This window comes from Eptatretus burgeri, chromosome 13, assembly GCF_056783735.1.
Source record: "Eptatretus burgeri isolate ZD-2024b chromosome 13, Ebu_testis_v1, whole genome shotgun sequence".
Lineage (NCBI taxonomy): Eukaryota > Metazoa > Chordata > Myxini > Myxiniformes > Myxinidae > Eptatretus > Eptatretus burgeri.
In genome coordinates, this window is record NC_140973.1 from 49,167,954 (window position 1) to 49,185,173 (window position 17,220).

The following is a 17,220-nucleotide window of genomic DNA, read 5'->3' on the forward strand; positions in this document are numbered from 1 at the left end:
CAACGGAAAGTCAGTGGCGGGGAAAACCACCTGCATCTGCTCCTTTGTTTTCAGCAAACACTTGATTGCAAACCTAATCTCGTGACATAATTGCAAACACACGGTTGATGGTTTGAGGTTAAGTGCTCAATGGAGATTCTAGAACATCGTGTTTGAGGAGTAAAACTCCACATTTCTTTCCATATCTCCAGGTGAGTGCCTACGTGATTAGAAAAGGTGACATGTTTGCGAAATCCATTTGAAGATAAGATATAATTCATGATGAAGTTAATAATTGTTAGGAGTGGTTACAGGAATTTTTTGAGTGTCTGTGGAACCTACATTAGTAACTTGACGTTTTCCTCCACATCGTCCAGTACTGTGATACACCAATATGTGGCGTTTGGTGTTTGCGTTATTGTAGTTGTTGCAGCTCGATGTTTGTTAAAAACTATTTTGAAACCTTGAGGAACAGATGAAAATGTATAGGAGGTGTGGATACATGTCTTGTGGTTATTTATCGAATGGCTCGTTGAGTTGGAAGGAGAGAATTTCAGCATTGCATGTTTAATGACCACATCTTAGCTTCATAAGCATTATCTCAACTGGAGAAATAGTTGCAAGACAGGTATTAGTTATCTTGATTTCCTCGTATGGAAAATATGTTTCCTACGCCAAGCGGAAAGAATGTAGAAACAAGACTTTAAAGGAGATTGTGACACTTCATATGATTTAAAATTTTTTTAAAATCCAGCAAAGTTGAGACAGATTGGAGTAGTCGTCGGTCATCGTCAAAAGATGACTCGCCTGCTGTGCATAGTTGGTGCCGAAGCATATGCTCTGTGCATTGACTGTGTACACAGTGCTATATCCTGATGTTAAAATACTCATTGGACTTGGGAAACTAGAAAAACAGATGGACTAGCTTGTGTCTGGATGGCCATCTTAAGCTCAAACTTGGAGCCCCAAGTGACAGGTAAAAAACGAACAGCACAGTTAGTCCAGAGGGAAAAATCAAATCCTTCAAAACCAGTGCAGATGAAGTCGGCTGATGAGCTGAGTGCATTGTAGGAGAAGAGAAGCAGCTGTTGCTCATCATTTGTCTCCTCTCTCTCCTCTCTTCTCTCACTCCCCCACCCCAATCTCTGATTGGACGAACTTCAGACACAATTAAGCTTGTGGACCCACTGTTCAGAGAGGCCTTTTGATTGAAGGGCAAAATTCTCACTGATGGATTGCTTCCACCTGGTGATCCAGATGTCTCATTGAATCAGGCCATCAATATAAGTTGAATAAATTCTTCAGATTGATTTCTCTGTTTCTGTCTCTGTCTCTGTCTCTGTCTGTCTCTGTCTGTCTCTCTCTCTCTCTCTCTCTGTCTCTCTCTCATCTCTCCCCCCAACCTTTTCACTCTCTCTGTCAACGTGCATGTGACCTTCAGACACAACTCAGGTTGTGGACCCTCTGTTTGGAGGGTTTCTGGGATTGATGGGTTGAAACCTCGGAGATGGATTGTTTCTCTGTGATGATCCAGATGGTCATTGAATCAGACATCTAGTAAGCTGAAGGAATTCCTCAGATCTCCCTCTCCAGCTTTAAAATACTGCCTTCAACACTGTCTACAAGCAGTTGATGTTCTTGTGAACACTTTTTTAAAATCTCTCTTCATCCTTCCCTGTGAGTGGTTTTCCAGTTATTATTCGAATGATGTGCAGGACTTGTAAAACACCTTTAACCTTCCTGGCCTTCTTCTTTATTTTCTTTATATTCCTCTGTCTTTACTTGCTTTTAATGACTTATATACTAACCTTTATTTGTACTTTGCATCTTTGTAACTTTGTCAGTTAAGCTTGTTGTGCTTTTAGAACTCTTGCATTAATTTTGTCCTTTAGCTTGAAATCAGGATTTTTTTTCTCCATATCACAACTTTTTTTGACCACTTTGTTCTCATTATAATTTTTTTGCTGGGTGAGGATTTATCAGATAATGTTGGTTTGAGTATGGCTTCTGCTTTGGGTTTGCATGCAATGATCGTATTTGTTGTTTCATGGATTTGGCTATTATGGGTTCTTCTGAGAAAAGTGGAATTGTGTATTTATCAATTTTTGGGGATATTCTGTTTGATTGTTCAGTCAATGAGTTCTGAATTGCCAAGTGCTCTGGGTTTTGGGTTGTAGCAGTCTGAAATGGAGGAAATGGATAGTCTTGCATCATCGTCTGCTTCTTAAACTGGGACCAATTGGGTTTGATCTGCTGTTTCTGCACGGGCTTGAGATTGTGTTTCTCCAGTTATTCTCCTTCAAGGTTGGCTTCGACATTAAAAGTGAAAGGAACTTTTACTCCATTTCAGGCAGGGATCGTTGTTCTGATATATTCCTTGTCACTTGTGTGCAGGAGAAACTTCTTGGTTCAGACAAATGATTAGGTTATTTTTGTATTGTTACATTTATGGAGGGGAGATTTGTAGTTAGAATTTAAGGTATTCCCACTTTTTCTGTTTGTGTAGTTTGTCAAACTTTGAACATGTATTAAGAACATGTGGATAGGGATAACTCCCTGGCATGCAGCCCTTGTCCATTTTCAACAAGAGAGGTTAAGATGTTCTGTCAAGTGTCTCTTGTATTGAACTAGGTGGGAGGGCACGCCAGACATTCTCCCACATTGACGCGACTGGCCTGCAGCTCACAGCATGCACAGAAGTCCAACTATTCTCCTCTTGAATGCCCTGGAGGAAACAAGTCAGGACAGGTATGGGAGCATGCGCCAGAGCAGCGCGTCGCTGCATCCACTTTCCGCCGGTACTCCAGGGGCCTCCGTCTGGCCATCCCCCAGGCAGATGCCTGGCCCATCCCCATCTCCTTGAGATTCCAATCAACCTGCTGCAACCACAAGGCACGTGGTCGGCCCATTGGCCCCCTTCACTCACGAGACTCCCTCGCTGAGAGAATCTGGTGAGCAGGATCAGCATCAGGAAAACGAGCCACATGTTCATACAGCTGCAGCTGATGCTCACGGACTATGCAGGTAACAAATCTCACTTGAGTCTCTCTCAGCAACCGCTCATTGGACACAAAGTCCGACCAGCGATAGCCAAGGATTCTCCGAAAAGACCTGGTTCCAAAGGAATTAAGTCTCCGTCTCAGCTCCTTGGTCAGAGTCCAAGTCTTGCATCCATAGAGCAAGACTGGAAGCACCAAGGACCTGAAGACTCAGACTTTCGTCCTCCCGCACAGTAGACAGGTCTCTGCCAGGCAAAAACTGCCCTTTTTTCCAGTCAAGGTTTTCTCTGCTGATTTATGTACTTTGGAACATACTCTTTCAAGTAAGCTTCTGGGCCACCCTGAATTTTGCCACAAATCCAATATGGCTGCCCCAGATATTTCAATGCACAGCAAACATTTTTCTGGTGCATTTTACACCCCATAAATGTATTACCAACAGATAGAAACATGATGACAAACTACACAAATATCATATTGGAATTGTTCTATGACATCTCCTTGACGTTGAAATGACGTCGTAGTCGACCGATCGATATCAGAAATTCAATGTACTGCAAACTTTTTTCTGGTGCATTTTACACCCCATAAATGTATTACCAACAGATAGAAACATGTCACTAAACTACCAGAATAACCCTTTAATTCTATTCTGTGACGTCTCCTTGACGTCGAAATGACGTCATAGCAATGCGATAAAAATTACCGTTTTTACAGCCATTTTTCCCTGCTGTGAAGGCAATGCAGGCAATGTTTTTTATGGCCGGATGCCCTTCCTGACGCCAACCCTGGACGCCTCTTACGACACACAGGGATATGGTATACCTATTCTAACCGGGGCATTCACCGGGACCAGTACACTGGTACTCACTTCGCCGACCTCAGATGGATGATAGGCTGAGTCAACCCCCTGGTGTTAATTCAGCAGCCAACGGGGCTTGAACTCAGGACCCTGGTATCCCAAGCCACCACCCTAACCACTAAGCCAACACCAGGCTTCATAGCAATGCGATAGCCCCCATAATTTCAAATTTTATCAAACTTTTTATTCTATAACCAATAATATCAAATCACCAGTCTAACTCACTTTGGATTTACTATTTTCTACTGTATAAAAAGGTTTCAAGTGATTTATGTATTTCCCTCTCTCCATGGTCATATTTCCTCAGCTTCCCTTTTATTTTAGAATCCTTAACATCAGGACAGGCAGTAAAGATTCCAGGATTCCTGAGAAGATTCAGCGAATCCACATTTGACTACAGATAAAGACAATGTCAGCTTTTGAACAGGTGTAAACTGTTGCACAATGGCATCTACACCTATTTTGTGTTTAGAGAGTGATGAATTGCATTTGTGTTGTCTGTGTAATGAACGTATCGACGAAGGTTAGCCATCTTCAAAGTTAACTCAGGATGGATTGCAGTCTATTCGAGCACTGGCAGAAAGATGGGTAAAAATTGACCAGAGTTTATGTACTCAAGCACCCTATGTTGAATTCCTGTCTGCTGCACAGTGTCTTTCTAGCGCAGGCCAGGATGTCTATGTTCATGAGAACTGCAGAATCACATTTCGAAACAGAATCGCCCGAAAGGAAGCCCAGTCCAAAAAAACTACTGCCGTCGAGTTCAAGGACAACTGGTTCGCATGAGTCCAATGAAGATGTTGCTCGTCCCCCGTACAGGATACGTAGAGGGTCCCATCCAACGAAGAAAAATCTGTTTTATCTGCAATGTGCAAACAGCAGATGACAGCAAACCCTTCAATAGTGGTAGTCCAGGCTGATGTTCTGAGAAAAATGCAGTATAAAAAATCCTGCAAGCTAGGGATGTGAAAATAAATGATGAAACTGACAAGTTGCATGCTGCCGCAAAAAGATTTTGATGTAATTCTTTGTGGTGCGTCCTATGACGTTTTTGCAGTGGATGTGTATTATCATAAGACTTGCTATGATAAGTTTTCTTACACTTATGAGCGGAAGCTTCCAGCAGAGGAGGATGGATTAGTTTCAGAGGTCATGGATGGCTTTTTCAAACTGCTCCAACACATAGTCATCAAGGATCTGAATTTTCTGACAGAGTTAATTGATGATATAAAGGAGATGAGTGAAGAATATGATGTTAGGGACCCTCCGATTTCAAAAACCGATACTTTGAAAAAATGCCTGACAGAGATTTGGAGATGCCATTGACTTTCACTTGCTGGGAAACCGGCTGGTCGTCCACTCTAGTGCGGTCAATCCACTTTCGTACTCTGCGGCAACATTACAAGGAAATGGACTTCGTGAATCTGATCTGACCAAGACATTTGCTTGGCTAATTCGTCAAAAACTTTCACAGAGGGAGGCTGTAAAATGGCCGTTAGAACCAGACAAACTGTTTACTCTACTTGATAGTCACAGACCACTCCACTGTATTTACAATGCCATTGCTTGGTCAATCAATCCCAGGAGGTCAACAAACACATTTGGATATGCCACTGCCTCTTGGGTTGAAGCAGAGAAAATTTCGGCCAAGCTGAAAGTTGGGACAAACTGGTCAATGGTTTGCGTTCTCCAATAGGAGTTGTTATGAGTTTAATCATTCACAGGATAACAGACAGCAAGGAAGCCACTCAACTCCTAAACTGATGGGGCATTGGAGTATCGTACACGGATGTTCGTGATATCAATAACATCTGGGCAAAGTTCATCTTGATGGAGCATAAAAGAAGATGCTTCCTCCAGGTTTTACCACAGGGCAAAGTGTGCATATTACTTTTGATAACTCTGATGGGAAATAACAGACTCTAAAGGCCCGGTCACACCTTGACGTTTTAGCCAGCGATGGCAACGTGTTAAAATTTATGTAAAACGCTGGGTTACGTTGAACTTTTGATGTTTTTTTTTAAAGATTCGGACGTATTCATAGCGACTTGGTCTTATGTATAACGCATTGGTAACTACACAGAACGTTTCGTTGTGTTATAGATAACTTATACCAACGAATGCTGAACCTATTGTCGGCCTACACAACCGATGCCCAACGATAGTCTAACTCAGGCATAGCGCGTTGCACGCATCGCCGACGATGTCGTGGCGTAGCCTATTAAAAGGCTGACGCACAACAATTCGAATCATAACTGCCGTAGAAATGGAAGGGTCAAAATCACGGTCACACCTTGGCGATCTTGCCAGCGTATGCCGACGTAACAAAAAGTGTGTCTAAAACGTTGGGTCACGTCGAATACGGTATGGGTAAGTTTGGTATGCGCGAGTAGAACGCTAAATACGCTATCATAAGTCGTAGTAAGTAGAGTACGTCAAGAAATTTTGAACATGTTCAAAATTTTACGACGTACTCGGCGTATGACACACGTTCCACATGCGATGGGGATAGGTTGCACACACGATATGTGGACGCTTACACACATCCACAAAGGCTACTTATAAGCTACTCATAAGTCAAAACACGTCGCGGTAATGTCTTTTTTACGCGAAACTTATTTCTAACTTATGTTTGACGTGCTTTGAACCAATTCTTTACGTAGTCCCAACACACATCGACGTATGTAGACGTATTCCAATGACGTCTTCCGGTCGACAAAAAAAAAATGAATGTGTTTCTAGCTTACAACTGCCATATAAAGACGTGTTCCCAGCGGTTTTGGGAATTGGTATATAAAAATGGTGTTCATAAAAGGGGAACCCAACAGTGTTTTCGAGTCCTTTTTGAGTCGATGTCCATGTCAGCAGTAACAGTATCAGTATCAGTATTAGTATTAGTATTAGTATTAGTAGTAGTTTGTTCATGTTGGCAGTAGTAGGTGAGTGTGAGGGGGAGGGTGTGGGTTATGATGGATCGTCCTTGCGTCCGCGTGTCCACGGCTAGGTTCATAGGCTGCCACTCAACGATTGAAATGGCTGCATCTCCACTATTGAAAGTAGACGCTTGCGCTCAACAATTGGATTATTTTTACACTCAACGACTTTTATACGGTACCACTCAGCTAGTTTCATTGTTTACAATGAACGATTTAAATTGCTGTCACTCGCCTTTTTTTTTTTTTTTTTTTTTTTTTTTTTGACGCTGGGGTTTGGAAATTTGAAACGTTTCTTCTGAACGTGTTAAAACGCTCAAACTCGACTATTTTAAATAGACGCTGCCAATGGACAATTGGAATCATAGCCAAGCTAGACATCGAAGTGTGAACATCCTCGTCATGCCGAAGAAAAGTTTGAAGAATGCTGCAAATAAGTGTCCTGGCCGTGGCCGTGGACGCTGACGCAAGGACGCTCCATTATACCGACGTCTTTCAGCCTATGAGTAACTTAAAAGTAACGTCTGTCGACGTGTGGCAACGATCGCGTAACGTGCCAACAACACGTTAATCATAGGTAGGAAATAAGTTTCGGGTACTCTAAACATTACCTCGGCATGTCTCAACTTATGATTAACTTACAAGTAGCATGTGTTGATGTCTGTCAACGATCGCAGACCGTGCCTACAACTTGTGGCCAGCGTAGCGGAACGTGTGAGTCATACGCCGGCATACGTCGTGAAATTTCAAGCATGAAAAAATTTGAGGACAACCGAAAAGTACAACGTTTAAAGCCAACGTACAACGACGTATGGCAACGTACTACGACGTATGCCAGCGTGCTCTCAATGTTATCAAAACTTACCCATAACGTATTCAACGTGTGCCAGCGTTTTAGAAAAAAAATTCAAAAATCGGCATACGTTGGCTAAAACGTCAAGGTGTGACCGGGCCTTAACAGGAGCTCAAACCACCCACCATACAACTGGTACAATATTCCAGGCTGTCCGAGCAGATGATACCCTGACCAGTACTGCCTCCAAACAGGAACAGTCCAGTCTAATTGAGCAAGAGGAGCCAGACTATGGAACATTCAAAATCCCAAAGAAGAGAGCACCCCCTCTGTCGTTTCCTGACTTCAATGATGACTACAGAGATTCAAAACTTCTAGCTGATGCTTTGCAACGAAATATTGCGTGGGTTATTGTTGATACAGTGGGTGATGATTGCCGAGAACAATTCTTTCCAGAGGTTGATAAAGATCTGCTAGGGCTTGGAGGTTCTTGGACTTGATTCATGAAAACTGTGACTGACTGCTCCACTACTAAGCACAAGTTGGAGTATCTTCCTGTCGTTCCTTTGCCTCCAGCAGACAATGTGATTAAATGGTACATGGACATGATCGAACAGATAGCAGATGATCTTGATTTGGACTATATTTTTGCACATGCAAATGAGGCAATTAACAGCAAAATGTTGATCATTTCATGGCTAAATCAGGAGAGGTATGACAAAATCATACCACTCATGGGAGGATTCCACACCATTTTGGTTAACAAGAAAATTATCTTCAAGAAGTATGAATGTCTTGGTTTTAAGGACTGGTGGGTAGATTCTGGAGCCATTGCTGATGATTTCCTATTTCTGAATCCTGGATAAAATTTTGCTCATTCTTTTATAGGAGATGGTGCCAAGGAAACAACTGAAGAATCAGGAAGTGACAAGGAATCCGAAGGAGATGGAGAAAGTTCTGAAACTGATGATGACATGGAAGAATGTTCTTCAGATAACTACGGACTTGATTCTGACTTCGAGAGTGAAGACAGCGATATAGACCTTAGTGACTGAGAATTGAAAAGCTTCTGTGCTTTTAGAACTGTGGCTTTTTAAAACAATAACTAAGCATCTGGGATCATTCAGAGGGGATAGAAATACATTTCAATTTGTGTATTTTGTTGGACTAATCCCAAATAACTTCTCTAACATTGAAATCGAGTATGGCACAGCGAGGAGCGGTCGCTGTACCTAATATGACGTCATTTTGCTGTCATTGAAAATTTATGGACTCGTGATTAGAATACCACATTTCTATCCGATTTTAATTCATTCAAAATAAAAAGTTTGATAAAATATGAAATTATGGGGGCTATCGCATTGCTATGACGTCATTTTGACGTCAAGGAGATGTCACAGAATAGAAATAAAGGGTTATTCTGGTAGTTTAGTGGCATGTTTCTATCTGTTGGTAATACATTTATGGGGTGTAAAATGCACCAGAAAAAAGTTTGCAGTACATTGAATTTCTGATATCGATCGGTCGACTATGATGTCATTTAAACGTCAAGGAGACGTCATAGAACAATTCCAATATGATATTTGTGTAGTATGTCATCATGTTTCTATCTGTTGGTAATACATTTATGGGGTGTAAAATCCACCAGAAAAAAGTTTGCTGTGCATTGAAATATCTGGGGCAGCCATATTGGATTTTGGCTACCATATTGGATTTGCGGCAAAATTCTGGGTGGCCCAGAAGCTTATTTGAAAGAGTATGTTCCAAAGTACATAAATCAGCAGAGAAAACCTTGACTGGAAAAAAGGGCATTTGTTGCCTGGCAGAGACCGGCAGTGCCACACCCCATTATCCAGTGAATCCATGACTCCCCAGGCCCGACCCAGACATATATTGACCTCTGACTCACAGCCGGCAGAGTCATGAATATCACTGCCAAGCAAAGTGAATCTCCCCACGACTTCAACATGCTCACCACAAACAGGCACAGACAGGACAGCAGCATCCAAGATGTCATTGAAAGCCTCGATCTTAGTTTTGACCCAGGAAACCCATAATCTCAGCGGCTCCGATTCCTCATTCAGCACCTCGAGGGCCCCCAAAAGGATATCTGAAGTCTCTGCAAAGATGACTGCATCATCTGCGAAATCAAGGTCAGAGATCTTGACATTCCCAAATGATGCACCGCAGCTTGATCTCTCCGACATCCTCCCTTGCATCCAGTCCATGCAAGTGCTGAAAAGTGTGGGGGCCAGTACACACCCCTGCCAGACTCCAGTAACAACTGGAAATAAGTCAGAGATGGCAGCACCACATCTCACAGCACTCTCAGTACCAGAGTAGAGTTCAAACATCAGATCCATCAGTTTTGGTGGCATCCCACAAAGACCAAGAATCCTCCAGAGGGCATCCCGATTCACTGAATCAAACGCTTTACAGAGATCGACATCAGCTGCAAGCAGCCCCTGCCGAAACTCTCGTCTGCGTTGGGTGAGGACCTGAAGAGCAAGGATACGGTCAATCGTTGACCTCTTTGGTGTAAAGCCTGACTGCTCTGGACGCTGGTGCTCAAGAAGATGGTGGCGAACCCTATCAAGAATTTTCTGTGCAAAGACCTTGCCCGGCACTGAGAGCAGCGTCACCCCTCGGTAGTTGTTGCAGTCTTGGCGATCACCCTTCCCTTTCCAGAGAGGGACAACAAGGAGCCTCTTCCAGTCAGTTGGGATGATGCCTGTGTTCCAGGCAGAGCACAGAACTGCATGCAACGACACGAGTGCAGCATTTCCACCAGCCTTGAGAAGTTCAGCATGGATGCCACAGATCCCTGGAGCTTTTCCCCATTTCAACCGGTTCACCGCAGCCTGTGTTTCCACAAGCAAAGGTGGACCACAGATGATTGGACGGTCAGCAACAGGGATTGTAACACCCCTGACATCCAACTCAACAGCTGGTGGATCAGCCTGGTACAACCGCTCAAAGTAACCGGCCCAGCAGGCCTTCACTTCGGACTCCTCTGTCAAGAGCCTACCACTCTCTGCTCTAACTGCAGTACACCGACGGATGGGCTTGGATGAACCCAATGCGCGAATTCCCCTGTAAGCGGGACGAGAATCCCTTGACCACAGGTGATGCTCTTTCCCCTCACAGATTCCTCGCACATAAGCCTCCTTGTCCACCCTCAGTGCACGTACAGTTTTACGCCTCAGCTCCCTGAACAGCTCAGCTCTGCCATTCAGCCTGGCCCTGTGACTCTGGTCAATGGTATCCAGTGTCCCTTGAAAGACAAAATTCTTCTTTCCCCTGTGGTGAGTTCCATGACATCCATCGGCAACATCAAGGATGGTGGTCTTGAAGGCACTCCACAACTCTTCAGGACCTCCCAAAGCACCCAGACTCCTCAAATCTCCACTCAGCTTGTTCGCAAACTCCTCAGCGACCCTCTCATCCTTGAGCTTGCCAATATCCAGCCTAGGCTGGGATGGTACCATTCTCCTGTATTTAAGGTGCAACTTCAGAGTTGCTACAACAAGCCGGTGGTCAGTATTGAGGAACTGAGCACTCTGGTAGACCCTGCAGTTCTGGATCATCCTCCAGCGACCATCAACGAGGACATGTTCAATCTCCTTTGTCACACCGCCAGCGTTGGAATACCAAGTCCAGCGATGAGCTTGTGGGTGCTGAAACCATGAACCGGCCACTCTAAGTCCATGACTTCTTGAAAAGTCAAGGAACTTAGTGCTATTCTGGTTCATAGTTCCTGACCCATGGGGACCAACACACGTATCATAACCATCCCTATCAGTTCCAGTCGATGCATTGAAATCCCCCAAAACTAGAAGTGTATCTCGTCTGGGGCACTGATCAACCACAGACTCGAGCGTGGCATGGAATGCATCCTTCACGGTGAGGTCACTCGCCTCAGTCGGAGCAAAAACAGAGACCAGGGAAATGACACCTAAGGAGTGACGAATCCTTAGTCTCATAATATGCTCGTTGACCGGTGTTACCTCAATTATCATTGGAGTCAGCTTCTTGGACACAGCTACAGCAACTCCTTGGGCATGGTAACTATCAGTGACCAGACCAATCGTAGGTGTGACCACCCGCCATGATCTCGCCGCAATCCGGTCTCCGAACCTCAGAGAGTGCTGCAATACCGATGTCCAAACGCTTGAACTCACTTGATAACAGACAGGTGATCATCCTCTCTTTGGGATAGGACATTCCAGGCACCCACCCAAGGAGACCGCCGTCTGGTGGACGACACCTCAGCACCACTCTGACACACTTTCCCGCAATCTGATCCGAGAATGTTACCCCGTGGTTTCCCTCCTATCATCAAAGATTGGGGGTCCCGAAGGCTTTGCCCCAATCCCATCATCCAATGAGCTGCCCTGCGAAGGGAAGCTGCACAGGAGGTACTCCCACGGAGTGGGTTTTCAGATTTCTTTGCGTTTTTGTGTTTTGTGGAATGAAGCGTTTTACGGTGGCCGGAGTGCAAATCCTGCCACCAACCTCCTAATAAGAAGTAACCCAACTGCAGGAGGACGTCCGCAGACCCATTTGGGCACTAGATATGGATGGCCGTTGGCTCACAAGGAGCTCCTCTGCCCTTTGACATGTTTTGTTTTTAATCCTGCTGGGTGTCCATATCCAAACACCCTCCTCACCAGAAAACCTGGTGGGGGAGACGGTTTAGTCGCCGACAACCCGACCATGAAACAGATTTGTACAGGTTTACAATGATACCTGTAGCAGGTCACACATCTAATCTTGCCTGACACCTGACACCATGGTCCTTCGAGCTGGAGGAATCACCGGCCCTCATGTCAGTTGTGAGGGGAAAACCCTGAAGCATGGCTGCTCCTTATGGGCAGAAAGCAAAGTGTCGCACTATTGGGCCATGCTGTTTGGCAGCGACAGAAATGATTGGGCCAGGATCAGCACCGTCAATTGGCCAAGAATGTCTCCATGCGCAGGTGCACCGCATCATTCGCTGGCACCCTGCAGTCCCTGACATTGACATGACAAAGGCAGGAGCTCGGCATTTGCTTTGAATCTTCACTTTTTGAGGTCTTCGCTGGTGCTCTTGGGATGTGCAAGCTGGATCTCTTCTGCACTTGTACCTGCTGGGATATTCTGTCCTTGCCTATATCCTGTCATTCAGCCTGGGGATGAACTACCACTCCTATTCACTCCCCCGTTGCTGTGTGCGTGGTTGTTGTATGTGTGGGCGTTTATGGAGGTTAGACTTTTTTTTCATTGTTTGCTATGTATTGTGATTATTTATTGTGTGCCATCTCTGTCCAGAATATTAGTTGGCATGTGCTTATTAAGTTATTCATATTCCTTAAGCCTGAGTACATCTGTTCCTTTCAACTATCCCACATATAAACGATCCAATTTTTTGAGAACCCCTGGAGGGAAATAAGTTGGAGTATTCCATCTGTTTGAATAATTGTGCATGTCAATAAGTGCAAGACTGGAAGTGTGTCACAATAACTGCTCGGGTGGTGTGCTGCCTAAATTTGGCCTTTAAGTTTGGCTATTCGCAGGAGTACATCCCATGTTGGATCATTTTGTGGCCCCAAACCAGGTGTCAGATGGTTTGGAGGCTTATATTTTGAGTGCTGTCTGTCCATCCATTCTTCCATCCATCTGTCATCTAAAGCCTTAACCCGAAAATGACTGGATGGATTTCCTTTCATATCAGGTACATTCATGCAATAACATCTCAGAATGAGGCAAGTCAAATTGTGTTGGTATCGAGGCCAAAAGTCATGGGACACGTGATTTTGTTTCCAAATTTGGCAATTATTGAAAAAATTTTATGGGAGAGAGTGGGATTGCATATGCTTCTGGGAACCATTATTTATTTATATACACTTTACCATCTCCACGACCAACATAAAAACCTTAAATTATTTATTTATATAACCTTTCTATCATCTCCACTCCATGCATATGTATTTATTTAGTTGTTTAAAAATGTAAAAATCTACACATCCCATGTTAAGGTGCGGTTGGGGACGGTGTCCTCTGAGGATTTGTATCCCTGTTGATTTTGGATGTTCGGTGTGTGTGTGTGTGTGTGTGTGTGTGTGTGTGTGTGTGTGTGTGTGTTGTTCATAAAGCATAACATTTCCTCTCTGCAAACTCCGCTGCAACTAATATAGTGGAACACACTCCCACAAAATCTCTCTCTCTCTCTCTCTCTCTCTCTCTCTCTCTCTCTCTCTCTCTCTCTCTCTCTCTCTCTCTCTCTCTCTCTCTCTCTCTCTCTCTCTCTCTCTCTCTCTCTCTCTCTCTCTCTCTCTCTCTCTCTCTCTCTCTCTCTCTCTCTCTCTCTCTCTCTCTCTCTCTCTCTCTCTCTCTCTCTCTCTCTCTCTCTCTCTCTCTCTCTCTCTCTCTCTCTCTCTCTCTCTCTCTCTCTCTCTCTCTCTCTCTCTCTCTCTCTCTCTCTCTCTCTCTCTCTCTCTCTCTCTCTCTCTCTCTCTCTCTCTCTCTCTCTCTCTCTCTCTCTCTCTCTCTCTCTCTCTCTCTCTCTCTCTCTCTCTCTCTCTCTCTCTCTCTCTCTCTCTCTCTCTCTCTCTCTCTCTCTCTCTCTCTCTCTCTCTCTCTCTCTCTCTCTCTCTCTCTCTCTCTCTCTCTCTCTCTCTCTCTCTCTCTCTCTCTCTCTCTCTCTCTCTCTCTCTCTCTCTCTCTCTCTCTCTCTCTCTCTCTCTCTCTCTCTCTCTCTCTCTCTCTCTCTCTCTCTCTCTCTCTCTCTCTCTCTCTCTCTCTCTCTCTCTCTCTCTCTCTCTCTCTCTCTCTCTCTCTCTCTCTCTCTCTCTCTCTCTCTCTCTCTCTCTCTCTCTCTCTCTCTCTCTCTCTCTCTCTCTCTCTCTCTCTCTCTCTCTCTCTCTCTCTCTCTCTCTCTCTCTCTCTCTCTCTCTCACACACACACACACACACACACACACACACACACACACACACACACACACACACACACACACACACACACACACACACACACACACACTGCAGTGATTATATCTGGATGGCACTTGTCTTCGAAGGTGTTGTGTGTGTCGGAAACCATTTCAAGAAAATATCTATTATATTTATTTAGATTGATATTATTCGACATCTGTGTGCTTTTACATCGTCCGACAGGAAAGTAGCCTGCAGAGTTACCTTTGAGTTGTCTCCTGAGGATTTGATTTTTGACCTTAGTATAAACTGTCAGATTGCTGTTTCACAAGAAGGGCATTGCATCATGAAGTGAGTGAGCTGTCTCTCAGATAGTGTTTTGGACAGGTCCCTGTCTGTCAACATTGATTAGTTGGATGATTAGTGGATGGACATTAGAGATCCTATGGTGCCCCGTTGACAAAGCTTAGATAAGTCTTTGTCAAAGGGTACCTGTCGGATCTTTAACATCCACCAACACATGGGGTTTACACATGCTCTATTCTTTAAATGCTGTGTCAAGCGAGTAAACAGCATGCACCGTTATTCAAGGTTTTGGTATGATTCGGCTTGCAGTGGAATCGAACTGCCGACCTCCAAGACTCAAGGTGGACACTACAACCTTTATGCCACCAAGTCTGATGCAAATAAGGAAGCTTGGTTTCACAGTTAGATTTAGCTTTGCCTTTGCAGGTGATAGTATATTTGTTGCATTTGCCAATCAATGTTCCCTTTTATATTTTATTTTGGGATTTGAGACTGACAGTGACAGCATGCCCCTTAAGAGAATTTGTGTTTTAGGTTTGGGTGAGAGTGGCAAGGTGACTATTGTGAGAGTGCAAAGTGGGGTGCAGTTGCTAAAGTCTATTGTGGGAATGCTGTTCAGCTCTTTTCTTTCATATTCTACTTCAAGACAGATTGTCGATTGACTTTTTGATTGATATTGATATAACAAATTGATATATCTGTGGTACCAAGTACGAGGATTGGGCAGTTGTTTCTAACTATGTTACAGTGTTTCACGCTGATCTGTTTGATAAACCGTTTATGGGATAACAAAAATGGCCATGGTCCATCAGTCCAGTGGATGGTTTCTTTAAATTGAGCCTTCCCGATTGTGACTTGTAGTACGTCCTAAGAAGGAAAGTCGGAAAAGTGCCTTATTGAGATGGGCTGCCCTGGGAGTTTTATCACTGTTTTCTGGCAATCACCATGGCAGCCTTTGATGTTATTTTGCAAAGAAATTTGACTTTAATTGCTGCCCTCTTTAGTGGAGCAAGTGGTGAAGTTTGTTACTCAAACATGGTAAGCCTGGTGTTGGCTTAATGGTGAAGGTGGATGGCTTAAGATTTTAGGGTCTTGAGTTCAAGCCTATGTTGTGTCATTGAATAAACACCAGGTGGGTTGACTCAGCTTGTCATCCTTCTGAAGTTGGCATAATGAGTACCAGATTACTGGTATCAGGGGGCATTCCAGCAGTGGAATTGCCACATCCCCAGAAAATGATGCAGCCAAGCAGCCACAGGCTGCATATGGATACATTTTTTTTTTTAATCCAAACATGGCCCTCTGAGTGATGCTTCGAAATAGTGACCAATTTCATTTGGAACGTGGATCATAAAAAGTATGAAAAGTATGTTTATTTTCGCTTCAGGCTGTATTTTTGTGAGTGAAGTGTGTCCAAATCAACAGCTTTGAGTGAAATGTAGAAGATCAATTGATATTTTGGTCTTTTGTGATTAATTTGATGACGGCCTTATAATCGAGGATTCCCATTGGCTGCTTTGATAAATCTATTTATGGAGCCCCCCACCTCCATATTTCTGGGGGCATACAGTCTGCCAGTAACCCTGTTCTTGTTAAACTTCCCAAATCCAGGCTCACTGCTGACATCCACTCATTTGTTCCACTTTTCTCTTGCTTGTGGAACCAACTTCCCCAGTCTGTTCAGTCCACTTCTTCCCTCCAGGGCTTCACTGCAGTCATTCACAACTACCTCAGGTCAACCCTCCACCCCTTCCACCCATCCATACTCATGATCTCTTCTACTGCAAGTGACCCCTAACCCTTTTCGATGTTATTGTGATTTCCACCCCCAACCCCTCCCTCAACTCATTTATTTTGTTGGTTGTTGGTTGGTTTGTTGCTTTTCTGTGTCATCCCCACTTTCCTCTTCCTCTTGTTGCTGTGCTTCATTCAGGTTGTGTGCAGCTTGTTCACCCCCATGTGTATTTCTCCTCCCCTTGATCTCCCTTTCACTTCTACTCTGCTGTTGCTGTTTCCTCTTTTCCATCTTGTTCCCTTCCATTCTGCTTTAGCCCTTTCACGAGCCTCGATAATGTATACCAAAAAAAATCTCTTTACGGTACTGTACTTTAAAAATTAGGGTGTTCATCCTTCACTAGTTTTATTGTCGTGAGGTTTCTATATGGGTTCCTTTGCTGGAATAGTTGTAAATGACAGGTTGTTGTTATAATCGGTCATCAAGTAAGAGAAGATTGGGCTTTCTCTCCCTTGATTTTTATTTTAGCTTTGAAATCCATTTTAGCGAAACTTAACTATGTGTTATGTGGTTTGTTTATTCCCGGATTTAGTTGAGCAAGGATATCGTGTAAGGCATATGTGGATGACATTTATTACTGTTTATGGAAGGGTATGGGCAAGGGTATCAGGAATTATGGAAAGCCCTTGAGGTCTGCC

General features: G+C 44.0%; 1 protein-coding gene and 1 pseudogene across 11 annotated transcripts in view; both read left to right on the forward strand.

Annotated features, from left to right (window-relative positions):
• The window catches only part of LOC147014431 (forkhead box protein P2-like), a 715,070-nt gene that overhangs the window by 436,001 nt on the left and 261,849 nt on the right, over nucleotides 1–17,220 (forward strand). The window contains exon 1 of one of the 11 annotated variants that reach the window (XM_085852382.1): nucleotides 16,395–16,521. The exons of the other annotated variants lie outside the window; for them this stretch is intronic. The gene's annotated coding sequence lies outside the window, so the exon portion shown is untranslated. Of the gene's footprint in view, nucleotides 1–16,394; nucleotides 16,522–17,220 lie in introns of those variants that run through there. 11 annotated transcript variants of the gene reach the window in all.
• Nucleotides 3,219–8,432, forward strand: LOC147014435 (uncharacterized; annotated as a pseudogene).